Raw genomic sequence first — 17,527 nt, 5'->3', positions numbered from 1 at the left:
GTGTGTGTTCATTGCTAGGTACAACACTTGGGCTTGAATGCTCCTCTCATGAAAGTATTTTCTGAAGTAACTAATACATCACTACAAATTGAATTCATTATTTTGAGCATATGGTTTTGACAGACATTACTGTGCCAGCCTGATTCACTTCTAGGAATAGTATAGCCTAAACAAACAACACAACATGTGAGGCCAGACAGAGAAGCTAGAAGGAGACTGGAGAAGACCAAAACCCCAGAGGCTGCTTGACACAAGGTTCTGGGACAGCAAAACCAGTGGAAGGTCCCAGAGACCTCCGAGCCCCCCACTGGTCTATTTTCTCTCCATAAAAGAGAAAAATGCACATAGTGCACATGGTCCAAAGTTTAAATTACAGACTGAAGAGTCAGGAGAGATGGACATAAGTTCCACTTAAGGAAAGACAAGTATTGGCAGGTTGGTAAACACCTCTGTACTTAAGTGTCTTTCTCTGTGGAATATGAGTAATGCTATTTCCCAGCAGTATTTGTTGTAGTGATTGTATTTATACTTATGAAGTTCTTTGTAAACGGAAAACTTTACAAGTTACTTTTAAAAACTGTTACTGTTGAGATGGTACTTCATTGCTGAAAACAACTCTGTGTATCATGGAATACTTGATTAACCAGCTGAACTATGGAAATATCTTTTTATCTGCATTAATTCTTTCAGTGACTCTAGAGATAAGTAATTAGTAATGTACATGAAATATAAGCAGGGACCATGAGCTGCAGAATTTATCAACATATAAAAATTATCCAGCCACATTTCTCATTTGACTCATTTGATTTTGTGCAATAGACTTATGAATGCTCATCCCTGTTTATATTCTGTATTAGCAACATGGATTGAGATGAAGTCTTCAGTCTTCAACTTTGTTGAAGTTACTCTTGGACAGATATAGAATTATCACTCATACTAGTGATGGCTAATTCCTATGGCTAGGAATTTTTGTTTGTTTGTTTTGTTTTGTTTTGTTCTGTTTTGGAAAGCATTTGGTAGAGGAAACTGGACTCCCAGCTTGTGTTGTGTTAATTTCCCAATAATTGTGTGGCTTGAACAGGATGTGTGAAAGTGGAGTAGATCAAAGGTTCACATCATAAGGTAGTCTAGGATGTTGGGTTTGATGATGGTAAATATATTACACAACTGGATATGTTGTTCAAGCTAGTTCTTGGTGCTCACAGATACAGGCCACTGAGAAAGAAGCAAAGAAGAAACAAGGGAGTAGAGATAGGCCCCACTTCATTGACAACGTTGAATTTGGAATTCAGCTCAAAATATCTGTTTCATTGCTAACTCTCCCCCACCCATCAGTGCTAGGGCAGCAAACCTGCTCAGTGTTTGCATAACCCTACCAGGCCCAGAGCACATCCCTCCTGCCAGAGGCTGGGGCCCACTGGAGGCCAGGTCTCTCCCCATGTGTGGATATTGCTCAGGGATGGTCTCCCCGTTTTGCCTGTGAGCCATACCCAGGCCGATGCTCCTTTATGATCCCCATGTGAGCTACACAGCAGGTGCCTTCCACCCATGGCCCTGCCTGGCCATGCTGGAGTCTGAACCCAAGTCTGACCACCACCTGCAGGATGACCTCCTGGCCTCTCCCACCAACTGCTCTGCTCCTGGCTGGGGTGGTGGGGATTATGCTGGCTCCAGTTATGGCTCTGCCTTCCCAGGGGTGCCCAATCCACAGATCGCGGTTGGTGGGATTGCCCCAGCCCAGTCTGATGAGCTGCTGTTTCAGACAGTGGCTGAGCTCAGGATCATAGGTGACAGAGGCAACACTTTGTGCTTCCCCAAACAATCTACAGCCATCAGCTCCTCTTCAGCTGCCCTCTGCCAGAGCGGGGGAGGCTGGTATTGGGTGGGTTGAGGAGGAGGAAATGCCTGGGAATCTTCCACCTGAATGAAATTTTGGAAGAAACCACAGTGTGTACAAAGTGGAAATTACCCATGGAACCAAATTGGAGTTTTTTTTTTCTTTTTCTTTTTTTTTTTTTTTAAACTGGCATAAAACACATAGACTCAAATCAATTCACCAAGACCACTGTCTAACATTTCTTCATTGCTGTGCTGACTTCAGAGGAGGGTGGTTTGGGCCCTCATCCCTGTTGTGGGGCTGTTCTCTCCCTGCAAGATGACATCTTCCACCATGCAGCACATGTTTTCCTCCAGCTAGTCTAGGAGAGAAGTACTGAAGTCACACAACTCTTCATGAAAGACATTCAGCCGGTAAGGCAACTTCCATGGGGACCGATGTGGCTTTAAATGTCCAAATATTCTTTCTGTAAGGCAATACACTGGTGTAGGAAAGTGCAATTTAATACCAATTTAAGACAAAACATTTGAAACCAGCTGCATAAATGAAAACAAAGCATGGAGATGCTGAACTATGTCTTACTTTGATCAAAAATACTTAAACAGATGTTTCAAAATTTCCTTTCCATATTCATACCAAGGCAAAAAAATGTAAATGTCACTTTTTGGCTTTGATTTAGGTTGAAATTAATCAAATGCCAGAATTCACAGAGGAATAAGAAAAGACCCTGCACCTCCCTCATCTCCTACCACAGAACTGTAGTGAGAGCGCACAGGAGATGTGCACAGGGAGACGGAGGCTCAGGAGCAGGAGGAAGAACAGGACATGCAGAAAACAGGATCCATAGAAGCCCTGAGATCTGTGAAGAGATAGGTTGAACCTCCAAAATACTGGGAAAGAGGAGAGAAAGTAAGTGATGGAGCGATTAAGGTTGTTGTTGTGGTAAATGGAGTTTTATTTGTTCTTTAACAGCCTTCTCTGTGGGATACTCCTCTGAGTAACATGCCTGTGGATGCATTAGATAACTGCAGGGTACAGAAAGTGAATTTCCCTAGAAGAAAGAGAGGATCAGGAGCGGGAGAGGAGGAGAAAGACGCCTGGGCAGACTGCAGGGCTGCTGTGCCGAGGCCGGACCCGCTGCTGCTGCTGGCCCTGCAGGGGGAGTATAACACCAGAAATGGGGCTCCCGAAAGCCCGTCAGGACAGCGTGCTCCTCTGATCTGGCACTTCCATTTGCAAAGCACACATTTTCCTTTGTGAGCTACTTAGCCACTTAACTCTATTAGGGGTGAAATATATGCCGTGCATGATAAAGGTTAGTTAATGTGTTTAGCTAACGAAATGCAGTTTGTGGTGTTCTGAAGTGAATGTGTAGGAGGGGGATAAAATAAGGCCTCCTGGAATGTGCCAAGGTTAAATTTGTGGACTTCCAGCTGAGGAACACGAGCCTAAGATCTCCACCTGCTGAGGTAATCAGTCAGTCCCAGGCTCACAGGTAGCTGCATAAAGTTTAAAGTGTGGAGAAACAAGTGAGTATGTTCTTCAGCCAATCTGGCACTGAACTTTTAACTTTTAAAATAAAATTTATTCTAACAAATTATCATAAAGACTTAGCGTATAGAGCCATGTTAATAGCAAGGGAGAGAGCCAGCAAGGATTTCTGACACATATTTGTTCAAAACTAAAAACTAAAGTACTTTTTTTTTTTTTTTTTTTTTTTTTTTAGCAGAAGATGTGGGCTCTTCCCAAGTGGGTGCAGAGTACTGTTGTGGATGGCCGATGTTGTGGTAATGTTGTGGAAGCTGCACCTGGTGCATGATTTTGGGAAAACAATGACCAGCCCCTTCACTGCCAGGGCCAACCAGAGAATGAGGCTGGCCCCAACAGTGGAAGAGCTTCCTGCAATTGCTATCTGGCTCATACCAAATGTGTGGGCATTCATGAACAGAGGTGCATTCAGAATTTCATCTGCACGCGCATTCATCTATGGGTGCTGTGTTTAAGCAAGTGAGGTATGCACAGAACCAGTTGGTGTTATTCTCAGTAGTCAACAACTTCTTAATTTTATTGTGCTGATTGCTGCACTCGCTTGCCTCTTGTTTTAAGCCCTAGTATTAGCAGTGTGGGTAACAAGTTCCGCAGCCTAATCCAGAGAAGATTCATAACTTACAACAAAGTGACTGGACTCTTTTGGTAATGCTAAAGGTGTTTAAAGACCAATGACATATAATATATTTGAATATTTTAGATACTGGATCCTTTTTAATACTGCATCCCGTTTAAGTGCTGTCTGTTATCACTGCAACATACACAGAAAATATTCTGGCTTGCTGTGTTCTTGTTCTATCATATTTGATTGAATACAAATGCTGATAAATGAAAAAGACTCATTTCTCCACCCATTTGTGTGAACACATTACACTTTTCAGAGAGGCTTTTATTTTTTTCTTTTTTTTTTTCAGATTTCACACATTTTACCCAGACAGTCAGCTCTTTCCAATTATTCTGACCTTTTTGAGATGAATTTTTCCATTAGTTATTGTTAGCATTCGCTTAAACAAGTACATCATAAAACATTTAATTATCGTGGCTCATGCAAAACACTTTGCATGCAAAGGTCCCCAGATACTTTATAAACATTCATTAAAGGTGACAGCAAGCAATGTATTGTAGCTAGGGAGAGCTGTTCCCGTTCTGCAGATATGTCATCTCTTAGTTTCCATTTATCCACAGTCTTGACAGGAAGTTAACACAATTACACCTCTCCTGCAGGACAGAAGCACACACTCAAGAACTGCTACTGCCTCTGCCCCCACTTTTCCTTCCTTACAGCTTGTACCTGTGAGCCCCCTGCCCATGAGCCCTGTCCAAGTAATGTTTGTAGCTCATTGGCTACTTTATAGAGAAGACTATGACAGTCCAGCTGGTTTAAGGATTTGTCTAGGTATAGTGCTAGGAAAAAAAAAAATCATGACTAAGTTTGGATCCCAGGTACTCCAACTAAAATCCAGCATTAAGGATCAGAAAGTAACTCCAGATTTAACTGATAAAGCAGTGCATGGTATGCCTTTATCTTTGTATTTACTATTCATAGGAAAGAGAAAACAACTGCTGAAACTGCAGCTTCTTCCAGTACTTCAGTTGCTGGCAGTCCAGTGAAGCTCCCCGGAGTTGGGCAGGTTTGACCACCTGGTTTCAAATAAAAAAGCCTCTTTCATGGAGTGTCACTGGTTTCCACACTAGCATGAGGACATATTGAAAATGACTGAGGAATCTCAGCACTTTGGGTGAAGGGATGAAAAGGCTATTGCTTGAATTAATGATTGCATGAACAAGAGAAACAAATGGATGCAAAAAGAAGACATATCTAGATAACCCTAAACTAACAGTAACGTAGGGTGGTCCAACCGTACTGTTCAAGGTATTGTCTTCTGGAAATAGTAAAAGATATCCTCCAAATGACTCGGCTTCCTGCATATTGTACTGGGACTGCATTTATAAGCTCTACCTTCTTCAAATCTTATTAATTCATGTGCAATGCTATATGACATGACTGTGTTAGTTTGATTCTTCTACTAGACCAGTTTCTACTATATGTGATCCCTCTGCAACATATTCCTTTGGGTGGTATAGAAGGAAAAGGAGCAGAAAACTAAAAATATACTTGAACAAACAGCTGGCTCCACAACCTTGAAAAGCCTGGAAAGAATACTCATGGGGAGGTAACTTAGAAGGACATTGATGTGGTGAATAACTGTGGTTTTTCTCCTCAGGAAAAGAGGGTCAATCCACTCCTTGTAAATGTACAAAATCATTTGAAAGAAGTATTGATTCATACACCAGTTTCTCCTCCCCTTTGAAGTAAACCTAACACCCTGAACTTTGGTCAGTTTTTCAAGTATAAAAGGATAGCAAGAGCAGAATTTTTGACCAGTAGTGTAAGATACTTTATAAGATTTCTCCTGAGGGATGGAGACCAAGAAACTATATAACTCACTAGCAGCTAGTAGACATATTGCACTTTTGTCTTCTGAAATAGAATATGATTGAAGTCTCACATACAACCTATGGCAAGTTTCAAGTAGGTTAGTATAAGAAAAGCAAAATATTTTAAGATGAAGGCTTATGGTTTGTTTTTATTGACTTACCATGCTCTAGGGGTTCACATTACTCTAGAGATCTGAACACATTTCAGGGAGGAAAATTAACAGTAGATTTTGAGGTACTTATCAATGAGGGAGAGAACAGAAAACCCACTGGCAGTACTTATACTTCTCAGATGGTAAAAGTCTTTAACACTACTGGTCAGCTACTGCCATTTCCCATTTGTGTCTCAGCCTCATCTGTGTGTCCTGCTGGCCAAATTCCCTTCTGCTACATCTTTACATCTGCAAAGTTCCTCTTCATAAGCAGGACGTCATCAGCTGCAAATCCATCCTCTCTGGATCCATTTTTTCATAAGTTTTAGGTGTGCTTTTCCCATTCTAGTAATCTTTCCTACCCCTGATTATGTTTTTCTGATCTTCTTTGTGTTGAACAGCTCATTGGCCCCAGTTTCCAGATGAGATCAGAAACATCTAGAACCTCTCTTCTATTTTCTAGAGAAATGCTGTTTCCTAGAGAAATGCCTTATTCACCCTTCTTGGCTCTATAAAATTAGGGGCAAAACTTTTCTTCTATTTTTTTTTTTTTTTATATAATTCTCTTCTGCCTGGTACAGCTTACTTAAGTAAACTTACCCGAGCCTCTGGGCTGTTTTACTGTTGCCACAAATATATTTGGATTGTTAAGTGAAATTACGGATGCATTAATAGGTGTTGTTTTAATTTAAATGTATAGATTGCATATAGATTGCATAGTATGAAATCTATATGTATATATAATGTAAGTTGTGTGGATATAAATATACACATTTATGTGTATTTGTTTGCATTTTAATATCTATATTATACGACTAGGAGAAACACATGTAAACAATATGCAGTTTGGAGAATGAGAACAAAACCTATCAACATTTAAGATGTTAACGTTTAAAACCAGACTTCAGGTGAGTAATAAAAGAGGCACCTTCATCAGACGTGTTCACAAATACAATGATAACCTAAGTCTGATTAAGCCAGATGTCAAACATGAAAGAGCAGGCAGCAAGGTTCAGGAGGCTGAGAACAAACATGAAGAGACAAGGATCTGAAAGGCCATGAAGAGTGAACTGTCTTGAAAATGAGATTGTTAAACCCGAGTTACGCTGAATAAGCTCCAGTTTCTTATTTTAATGCTTTGGGGGTGGACCAGAACAGAATGTTTACTCTCTAGTCTTGGCAGGCTGTTATCTTTCACCTAATGACAACTTGCTGAGGCAATTAAAGACTGTATTGACAACACTGAACAAAGTCAGCAAACATTTTTTTCCCCCAGTAGTAGTATTTTTTCTCCTAACCCATAATGCCATCATAGCATTTGTGGAGTGAGGAGGTATGTGGTATGACACAATACTGTAGTATTGAATCCTTTTCTTAAGCTTGGTGAAATCTAGAAAGCCACATCCTAGGTAGAGTAGAAGATAGCTCTCATGGCTTATTACATAACTCTTAAGAACTCTGCTTTTGTTCCACAGTGTTTGCTAAAACAGCCCATTTATCATGAAGGACACTATGCTCTCCACTGTCTCTTCCTTTATATTCCTTTATATCTCTGTCCCTTTCTTTATGTGACCCTGTAAAATAGCTAAGATTTGATCTACTCTTAAATGTGTTATAGGAGAAATAAAAAGTATAGAATAGTTCAATTTGTTGAAGCTCTTTTTGCTTCATTAGAGGAATTTTCATGTACCCCTCTCTGTAGGGGACCCAATCCAAAGAAATGCACCTGAACCAGCAGGAAAAATCTTCAGGTCTTCAAAGGGCAGCAGGTCAGTTCCCAAAGTAGGTGTGATGATCAACCTCAGATTCAGTCTTCTGTATAGGCAAGCAGTCACTGTTTTTTGGTTCTTTTGTGTTGAGGTGAAAGAAAGTATTGTCGTGCAGGAAAAAGTGCCTTGCTCAGCTGATAAGAAAAGTCTCAAAGAAGGAATTTACTCTGTTCAAACCAACCCTGTATTTCTCATGTACATTTCCAAACACCGAAACAATACTTTGCCCCACCTTTCAAAACAGACAGTACTGCAGATCCCTGATAGCACAGGTGGTGTAAGCTGGTCTGCCCAGCCTGGCTGCAGTGAGAGCTGTGTCACCGCCACATGATGCCATGGTCACTAGTAGGGTGCTACACTGCAGAGAGATGTGAGCTCATGAGGAACAAAGGAGAAGGCTAAGCAATGGTTGGGGCCCAGAAAAGCAAGAAGAGAAACAGAAAACACTGAAAACCTTGAAATGAATGTAACCAAACTTCAGAATGGGTTCAGTTCAATCATTAACTTCTGAGAGTTATCTAATTCATCACCTGAATGGCTTCACCTACTTACTAACCTGTCACAGTGATGTAGATAATGACTGAAAATATTTTATTGACTGTTGTTCTGTCCTGTTTTAACTATCTATTTACAAGGTCATCTTTTTGTGCACAGTGATTTGTCAAGATAGGATCAGTATTTGAAACCAGAGGAAAGGTTCAGATTGTTGTTTTGCAAGAATGGTCTCCTTAGACGGATCCTCTCTTATTCTGAACCTAAACTACATTGTGGCTAAAGACATTTAATCCAGATCCTTAGCCATCTCCAGCACCAAAATTGAAAAACCTTCACTCAGTTATAGGATTTCAGGTTCTTTATATTAGCATTAATTAATCACAGTAAGTAGTTTATAAACAGCTCTGTTTATTGCTTTCTTTTCTACCCTATGTTTTTTTTTCCACTAATTTGCAACAGAAATTATCTAATGGAATGGTCTGTCAGAAACTGTTCATGGAAGAAAGTTAGTTCAGTGATCCCAAAATGCTGACCACAGAACTTTGCACTTCTCAAACCCCAAGCAGTGGAAAGTCAAGGTAGCCAGGGAATGGGTCTAGAGGTCTCTGGAGGGAGCCACTGGCTTTGCAGGTTTGGGCATCAGGGCTTACTCCTAGCTGGCTGAAAGCCCTTGAGTCCTGTCCCTTTGCACCTGGCACCCCCGGGGCTTGTGCTTGGAGCCTGGAAGCACTGGGCTCAGACAAAGTCCCTGGGACTGGAAGCTGGATGTTTCAGGGATTTCTGCCAGATTGCAGCTTCATGTGGGGAAGCCCAGAAAATACCAGTTAAACAAGAGACTTTCCTTAGAATACCTGGTCTGAGACCTAAATGAGCCAGCACAGCTGTTAGTGAAACTGATATTTTTCTCAGTTTTCATAGTTGCTAAAATAGCAGCTACAGGAGCCAAAGAACAGTCATTTCTTTAAGATACACCCTATGTCTTTGTTTCTAAAGCAATTTTTTTTTTAATGTCTGGCTCAAGATAAATTTGAAAAATAATAATAATTCATTTGTATTTGAGCTGAATCCAAGTTCTTGAAAAGTCATGCAAAGGCAGAATCCTGTCTTTTGGCCATTTCTTTGTTGGGTGGTAAGCAATAATCAAATTAATGATTTCAAATTTCTTAAAAATTGTCTGGAAGCCAGTACAATTACAAGCAGATGGATAAACAGGAACAATGGGAGCTCACAATATAACCAACAGCAGTAGCTATTTTAAAACACCTCTGGAAAAAAAAAAAAAAGAGAGAGAGAAAATAAAAAATAATAATAAAAACAAAATAAAACAAAACAAAATACTTTTAGGGTGGTTTCACAGGGGTAGAGTGATTGCATTAGCAAGAAGCAGTGAGACCCACCCCATCACTAACACCACTGCAAGGGCTCAGTCATCCAACAGCTTCCAGGGCAGTCACAGAAACAAAACCCTGTCAAGAAGTAGCTGCAGAAATAAGTCCTGAAAATAACTCCAGAGTTTGTTAACTTGGGCTTGTTTACAAAGAAAATGGTCTCCCCAGGCAGAAAAAACCTTCTACCTCAAAAAGTGGTAGACTCGGCCCTTGCTTAAAATAACGTCTCTCTGGCAGTAGCTGTCCAGGACTATGGATGGGCAGCTGAGACATTCTCAGAATGTTCCCAGGAACCAAGGCCAACAGGCAAAGAGCAGTCAGCTCAGCTCCAGTAAACACTCTTAACCTTCAAAATTAGTGGCTGCTTGCAAATTGCCTATTGGGAACAGTTCTGGAAATCCCCTGTTCTGATTTGTGCCTGGGAGTGGTTTGGGGGTAGTTGACAACAGCCCTGGGGGTGCTAGGGACTTGCCTGACTGTTTAACACCATAGATGATCACAATCCAGTGCCCAGAAATGTTCCCAGGCCCTGTCTAATTCAACAGGATAGATGTATACTGAGAAGAAAATCAAATATTTTGTTTGTTGAGCATGGAACTGTCATGTTTCCTGCTTTGCAGGACATCCATAACAAGGATGGATGTTACCAGCATGATAATGTTTGCTTGTCTGGTTGCAGACCTAACTGCTAAACATGCAGAGGGATCCTTTTAGCAGCACTGGCAGTACTTCAGAAAGCCAACTTATTTGTAGGATAGCTGCAGTATTGTGCTGTTGCAACCTTTATTTTGCCAACATGAGGAAAGAACCAAATTCATCTGCAGCAGACTCTTTAATGTGACCTATGGACCATATGAGTTGGGTTTCATTGGTGATAATGGCCAAAACTGGGAAGCATCTGTTAATTTCTCCTCTAACTTTGTATATCTGTTATGTACAAAGTGTGATTTGATTTTTGGAAGCTGGATTTCCTTGCACAGATACTATGAGGCTCACCTCAATCTCATTCATACAATTTACTATAAAATCCTTGATTAATGCACCAAGGGCCAAATCTGAAGAGGGACAATCTGTCCAGAGTGCTGCTGGTTTACACAAGCTGAAAACAAAGATATTAGGCGATATGTAAAAAGTCAAAGCCTCAGACAGCTATTTTAAAGATTAGCTGTCAGCTTCAGCAACAAAAAGTACAATCACCTCCACAGCCCTCTAGTGTAATTTTGTCTGGGTGGGTGAAAGGGAATGAGAACACAATTGTTTCACCTCTCCTGATTCTTAATGATCCTGCCTTCCCCCAGCCGACCTACACAGAGACATTTACAGCCATCAAACATATAGATTGCCAGACCTAGGTGTGTTGGACTGCGCCTCCAGGGATCCTAACCAGATGGTATTTTAGGAGAGGACACAGTTCATTTCAGAGCAATCCGAATGAGCAGCTTTCTTTTCTTTATTACACCATTGCATTTGGCGGCAATCCACCAGAGGCAGATTCTCTGCTCTCTAAGGAATGATCTGCCCACTCTGTCCATTTAACAGGACATTCAGCTTGGAAAATCCAGTTGCTGATCACACATGTGGAGCAGATGTGCGAGCATGCGTAGCAAAATAAAAAATAAAAAATCCCAGCAGTGTACTGGGAGAAATGTAGCGTAACTACTGAAAAACAGTGACACGAAAGCTCTGATTCTGAAACAGTGGTTATTGTTGTTGTAAGGAGGATTTTTCTTATTACTCTTATGGAGAAGAAAAAAAAAAAGAAAAAAGTGTAATAAATCCTTTATTATTTTTCTATTTGGAGGTCAGGGAGGATTATTCATGTTATACTAATGTGTCTTCTTTGTTCATTTTCACAGACTTCTCCTTACAAAGATATGATTCTAACTATTTTGACCAGACTGTCTTGGGGCCCTACCTCTCAGAAACTTAGTGCTGGAAAACTTCCACTAGAAAGAAAAGAAAAGAAAAGAAAAGAAAAGAAAAGAAAAGAAAAGAAAAGAAAAGAAAAGAAAAGAAAAGAAAAGAAAAGAAAAGAAAAGAAAAGAAAAGAAAAGAAAAGAAAAGAAAAGAAAAGAAAAGAGAAGAGAAATCCAAAAAACCCACACCCCTTTAAAAGAGAGGATATCAGAAGTATACATCTTTTATCCATGCCCCACACGCTTGCATGTAAAGGGAGAGCACCAGCTGTTTTTCTCATGGTGAATAAGGGTTACTTGGGGAAAACTGACTTCCTGTTTTTACATGGACAGCTACATTGTTGCATAGCCAGTTAATTTTGGTTAGGTCAATAGAGCAAGTTTAATTATTGGAACTTTCCTTATTCACTCAAGTTTCATACTGTACAGAAGAAAGAGGGATTACTAGGAAGTCCAAACTGTGTACAGAAGTTGAAAAGCTCATCTTTATTAATTACACGGTCCTTCTTAAACATACTTTTTTTTTTTTTTTTTTTTTTTTTTCCGGGAGGGGGGGGAGGGGAAGAGGAGTTGGGATTTACTGAGTTTTGAACTGGTGACTAAATGTCTAAATGTATTTCACAGTTCAAAATGCAACGAATAAAAATCACATGGAGTTTTTCTTTCTTTGTTTCTTCTTTTTTTTACATGTTTTTTTTTTTTTTTCTTTTCTTTTCTTTTTTTTTTTTCTTTTTTTTTTTTTTTTTTTTTCCCAAAGAATAAAAAGAATGAAAAATACATATTTAAGGCACTGGAAGCTGCATAGCTACTCCTACAGATGTGGTGGGAAAGTGGTCCATTTTTTCCATGACAGCACAACTCAAAACAACAAAACTCTGAGCAGTTGCAAATACAGAGAACAATCTGGTTTTGTTACGGAGGGCACTATGAAAAACATACCTCTCAGGTTGTGACTTACAACCAGGACAACTGGTGATGGTGATACTAAATAGCAAATAATCACAGGTATTATCTGGTAAGAAACCAAGAACATTTCTTGCACTCTATGATGTTCATTTCTAATTTACTTTAACTAGAACACTTAGATTTTATTTTGTTATTTAATTCAGGGACTGGCTAAGCTCCTTCCTCCGTTTCATATGGTGTTACAAGTTATGGTGAATTTCTAAATCTTGGTCTTGGTTAATGCATCAAAGGACATATGGGCTGATTTCCTTCAGTTTCCCATAATATACATGTAGCCAGCTGTATGTTATTACATAACCTTAGACTTAAAACAACCAGATCATCCTAGATACCATGATCTATTTCTGTGTTTTTGATACATTAATATTACAGTGGGAAAAATTCACCAGCACTGTTATAAGGAAAGTTAGTTGTTTCCTTTTTTTTCTTCTTTTTCTTTTTCTTTTTTAATTCATATCCTTGTTCTTAATAAACATCCCAAAGAAAAATATTCAACAGCAGCAGGCAGTAATAAAGAGGCAGAAAATGGCAAAACCACAGTACTGAGGAAACCTATGTGAAAACACTGGTTGTGTCTTCCTGGTTACAGAAAACAAATAGAACTGTTCAAAGCACTTGCCAATAAGGGCCTGCCAAATAAAATATTGTTTTATGAAGTCAGGAAAAAACTAATTTTAAAGGTTATTGTAGGTTATTTGTGGTCACGTCTTGTGTTCATAAAACATGATGTCATCTTGAACCCTTCACTATTTTTATTTCAGTCCTATAGGTTTTTGTCTGAGACACGATCTCAGCAATTGTAGAAATTTAAGTTATTGGGAAATACTTGCAAGAGTCTGCTCTACAAATTGAATAGGAATAAAATAGAATAGATTCAAGCCAACAGAATGCAAGAACCCATCAATGCAGCTGTGTTTTAGGAGAGTTTATTTACCTAATCTAGTAATTTGGAATAATGAGATCACACCAGCAGCAGTAAATTTGAAACCAGAAGGTTGCAGAATCACATTTTGTACTTATTTTTGTTTAGAGTTTTCAGATGTTACTAACACCACAAAACTGCCCTTTGTAGCATGCAGTTCTCTACCCTGCCTCTACAATGCTGTAGGAATTCTTGTGGCCAGTAAGGCAAACATTTTATTTGCCGCCTTCTGTGTTTTTGGTGGAAAGTTTACTCACCTCATTGAGTGTGTCATTCCACCAACTAATCTAATGTATCTAGATGAGCTGCAGCCCAACAGAGAATAAAAATATTAAGGAGAAGGCAATAAGGAGTTAAAGTCTTTTCCTGGCCACCATTAAAACTTTTGCCTCACTTCTTTCTTTCTTTTCTTCTAACATTCACTGGCCTGTCATAACACCAGATGGAGATGGAGTACATGGGATTTTACTGTTTTTATTTTTTTTTTCAGAATTGGGGCTTTCTATAAATGGTTTCTCCCATCTGAAGCTATCTAATTAACAGCTGACTCAGACCTGAATACTTCCTTGAATGCTGTGGCTACTTTAGGGATTTTTCCTTTTTAGCCACTGATGGCCTCTTCTCTGGTGCTTTCACTCTTAAAACAGTTTGTCAGAGCAAAGAAATGCTTATGACATCTTCCCATGTGCCCCTCTAGGCTTATGTGCCTACTAATTTCTTCATTAGAATAAGAATATAGTTCTATTTCTCCTTCTCTTTGTTCCAGTTGGGCTTTGTTTTATGATCATGGGAAATGACGTGAACAAAGTCTTAAAATATGAAACTTTAGGGTTGCAGATAAATTATTCCTTTTCTTCCTGTGGCTGCCTTTAAAGTCCATGACAGTGTGTTGTCCAAATGATGGCTGAAGCACCCTGCACGTGGAAGGAGCTGTGTGCTGGGGCTTGGCCCATCAGGAATAGTTCCTTGTGGCTTTCAGGGATACATTGATGTGCATGGTGGGCACTACAATGTTCCTGTGTGATACCACAGCGGGTTTCCACCAGTCTTCAGCAGTGCAGCTTTTGGCTTTATGATTCTCACTAATTTTGTCAATTTTTATTTATTATTTAATTATTTACAGAAGAGTGCCTGTCCTTACATTTGAAGGCAACTCTTTGTCCGTCTTGGTGGCAGTGAGAGAAGATAAGGGGTGACAGCCTGGACCACTCGCCAAAGAGAGCAGAACTCCTACTGCCATAGGAGGGAGAAGTGAAGGCAGTTTTAGACAACTGCTGCAGCGTCCCTAGCCCAGGCTGATGCAAGCATCAAGGATTTTTACAGAATTTACATAGCTCAGAGGCCTTGTGTGCTCTGTTGATGACAGTGTTGCTCAACATGTCTGAAATGCATGTGGTTTGGCTCTGTGGCCCCCCGCCTCCACTGGGGGCCTATTTAATGCCTGGGGTCGCTGGTGACTTTTAGAGGGACAGCCAAAAACCTTCTTTGCAGTTGCTGGAGGAAATCCTCCTTCAGTTGCATCTGGAGCTTTCAGAGGCTCTTTTCACAGCTTAGGCCTTTGCTTTGCATAAAAGAGCTGCAGTCACAGGACAAATCTCACCTAATATATCTTACCTGCAAATAGCATTTTTTCTCCCAGATCAGTTTCTAATACCCCGCTTATGCTTGTTTTTCTGTTTTGCTGCCAGTTGGCATTGCTGATGCTATTTCCTTGCTGTACTATCATACTCATGGAATGAATCTCAAGAGCATAGTTTCTATTAATGGCTTATCGTTTGTACTTTCTGGGTAAGCTTTTCCCTCTAACTATGGCTGAGTCAGACCTCTATTTCCACTATCAATTTCATTCCATCCAGGTGTCTCCTACCTCCCAGCTTGTAAATATTTTTCTTTAGAATAAATGGTGTGGAATTCATGTTTGGGAAATTAAGAAAGGCTTTCAGACTATTTGGGCTGGTACTCAAAGATTCTTCTGTTCCTGTGGTTAATCAATAATATTCAAGTGTGAAAGAGCGAAACACACTTAGGCAGTGGTTAACATTTGTCATGAAACAAACATTATTTTCTGGTGGTGAAATTGCTTACTTTGCTAGATTCCCCAAAATAACAGTATCCAAAATAGGGCAAAAATGTGGCATGCTGAGACACTGTATTAATGTGTTTTTTACAAGAAACTTGAAGTGTCTGTAGTTACTGTTTGGCTTCATCATCTGAACTTTTTGATCTGTATCTTATAACATTCCAGCCTGTCATATGTAAAGTACAGTTCCTAAAGACCACAATAATATAACCCAGTTCTGGATTCAGCTTCTCTTCAGTATTCTCCTCCTTACGCTGTCCCCAAAAGAAATTCTGAATAGATTTGCATTTTTTTTTCCTGTCTGCCTGCTCATAAGCTAAAAGAGATGTTCTGTCCTGTTTTTAAAACAGGAAAAATAAATCAGTTGTCAGAGATCCCAGGGTTGCACAAAGTTACACTGTGTGCATAAGGTAGGAACAAGATGGGGTAGGGAAATGGTTCAACTGTATACATCATCTCTCTGTTGTGACTGGAAGCATATACTGTATAATACTAGAAGGAAAGGGAGTTATAGGTCTTCCATTTTAATGTACATTCATGTCATAGTTAATCAAAATAAATAACATTGTTTATCATATGAAATTACCAATCACTGTTGCAGTGTGCCTCAAAAGGTCTGCTCTTGATTCCTGTGATGGGCACAAGAATCCAATGCTGCAGAGTTCAAAGAGAAAACCTGTCATAGACCAGGACACTAGGCCAGCCACTTCTGAGCTGAATTATGAGAACCCATCTTTCTATATACTTACCTTTTGGGGCCCGCAGGGACTCCAGAAGGTATAGTATATAGCAAATATTTGTTGACTGGAGAGCTAGTAATACTCACTGCCTTTTTTAGAGAAAGTATAAATTCTTTGTAGAAAGGTCCAAGTTTGATCCTGCTAGGGACTGGCCTCCCCGACCCCAGCCCATGGGAATTTTTCAGGATGAGTACTATTACCAAGTTCACCTACACTTAAGTCTGTTGGTGTATGTCTCATGAACTATAATGAACTTTATTCCTCACCCCACTGTATTCTGTGAGAAAAAGAATAATCCTCCTTACTTTTCACATGGGGATATGCAGCAGCAGGCAACAAAGTAACTTATCAAAAGTCAAACATGGGTCCCCAGTCCTATTTACTGCCTGGGGCAAGCACTTTCTCTTCCCCTTGTGGTCTACTGCAGAAAGTAATTCTCACCAACTTGCAAGGCTGATCTTGGTGGTCAGTTAAGGATGTAGGTACCAATGTCAAAAGCTGAAATCTTGCTGCCAGAGGCACATGCTGTATGGCTTAAAAAAAGTTGTATGGTGCAGCTGGCTGAACCTCAGCTGCCTGCTGAAAGTGTTAGGAATGAGAACCCTCCCAGAGTTCTTAAATGTCAGGATTGTTCCCATGACTGCCTGTCAAAGTTGACAGCATCTCAGACTGGTGAAACTATGCATTTTTCTTCCACAACTGCATAAGTAATTGTGTGGTAGCATCAGCCCTCTGAATACTCGGAGAGTAATTTGAATCAAAACAAAACAATTGTAATGCTGAAGAATGTAACTGAATATTTTTTGAGAAAGCTGAATATTTCTGGAAGAAAATTGTATCAGGGGAAGCCCCAACACTCCATTCTGAAGAGAAGCATCAAATGGAAAAGATGACAGAAAAGTACTGACAGCAGCTTCCTCTGGATGAGTTGGGCTAATTTTCCACAGGTCCTGACGGGCAGTCTTGAATAGCTTCTTCCCCAGAATACAGGTTGGTGAGTAGGACTCTGGGAGATGGAAACACAACAGAAAGCTTTGCTGGCAGCTCTAGTCAGTGGGACAGAGCCGGTGAGGGACATAAAACTAGGACATACTCACAAATGCATGGGACTTGCTCTGGATCAGAGTATAGCAGTATAGCAGAATACCTCGTAGTTCACAAGCACACCGGCCAACTCACAAACCACAGTCTGTCTGTGCACTGCAGTTATGTAGCACCCTTACTATCATGCTATTCTGTGTGAAATATTCTTAAGAAAAGTGCTCCTTGGAAAGG

The 17,527-nt window shown here is 40.0% G+C and overlaps 1 long non-coding RNA gene across 1 annotated transcript; it reads left to right on the top strand.

Moving 5' to 3' along the window:
- The first annotated feature begins 2,522 nt into the window (after positions 1-2,522).
- On the top strand, positions 2,523-12,018 carry LOC311432521. Its single transcript, XR_014690114.1, has 3 exons — positions 2,523-2,746; positions 3,564-3,849; positions 11,485-12,018. It is a non-coding gene; the product is annotated as an uncharacterized lncRNA (long non-coding RNA).
- Positions 12,019-17,527: the final 5,509 nt, after the last annotated feature.

Source organism: Aythya ferina, assembly GCF_964211825.1.
Source record: "Aythya ferina genome assembly, chromosome: 2".
In the NCBI taxonomy this organism is placed as follows: Eukaryota; Metazoa; Chordata; class Aves; order Anseriformes; family Anatidae; genus Aythya; species Aythya ferina.
The sequence above is the reverse complement of the archived record's forward strand: the minus strand, read 5'-3'. Positions and strand labels throughout refer to the sequence as shown.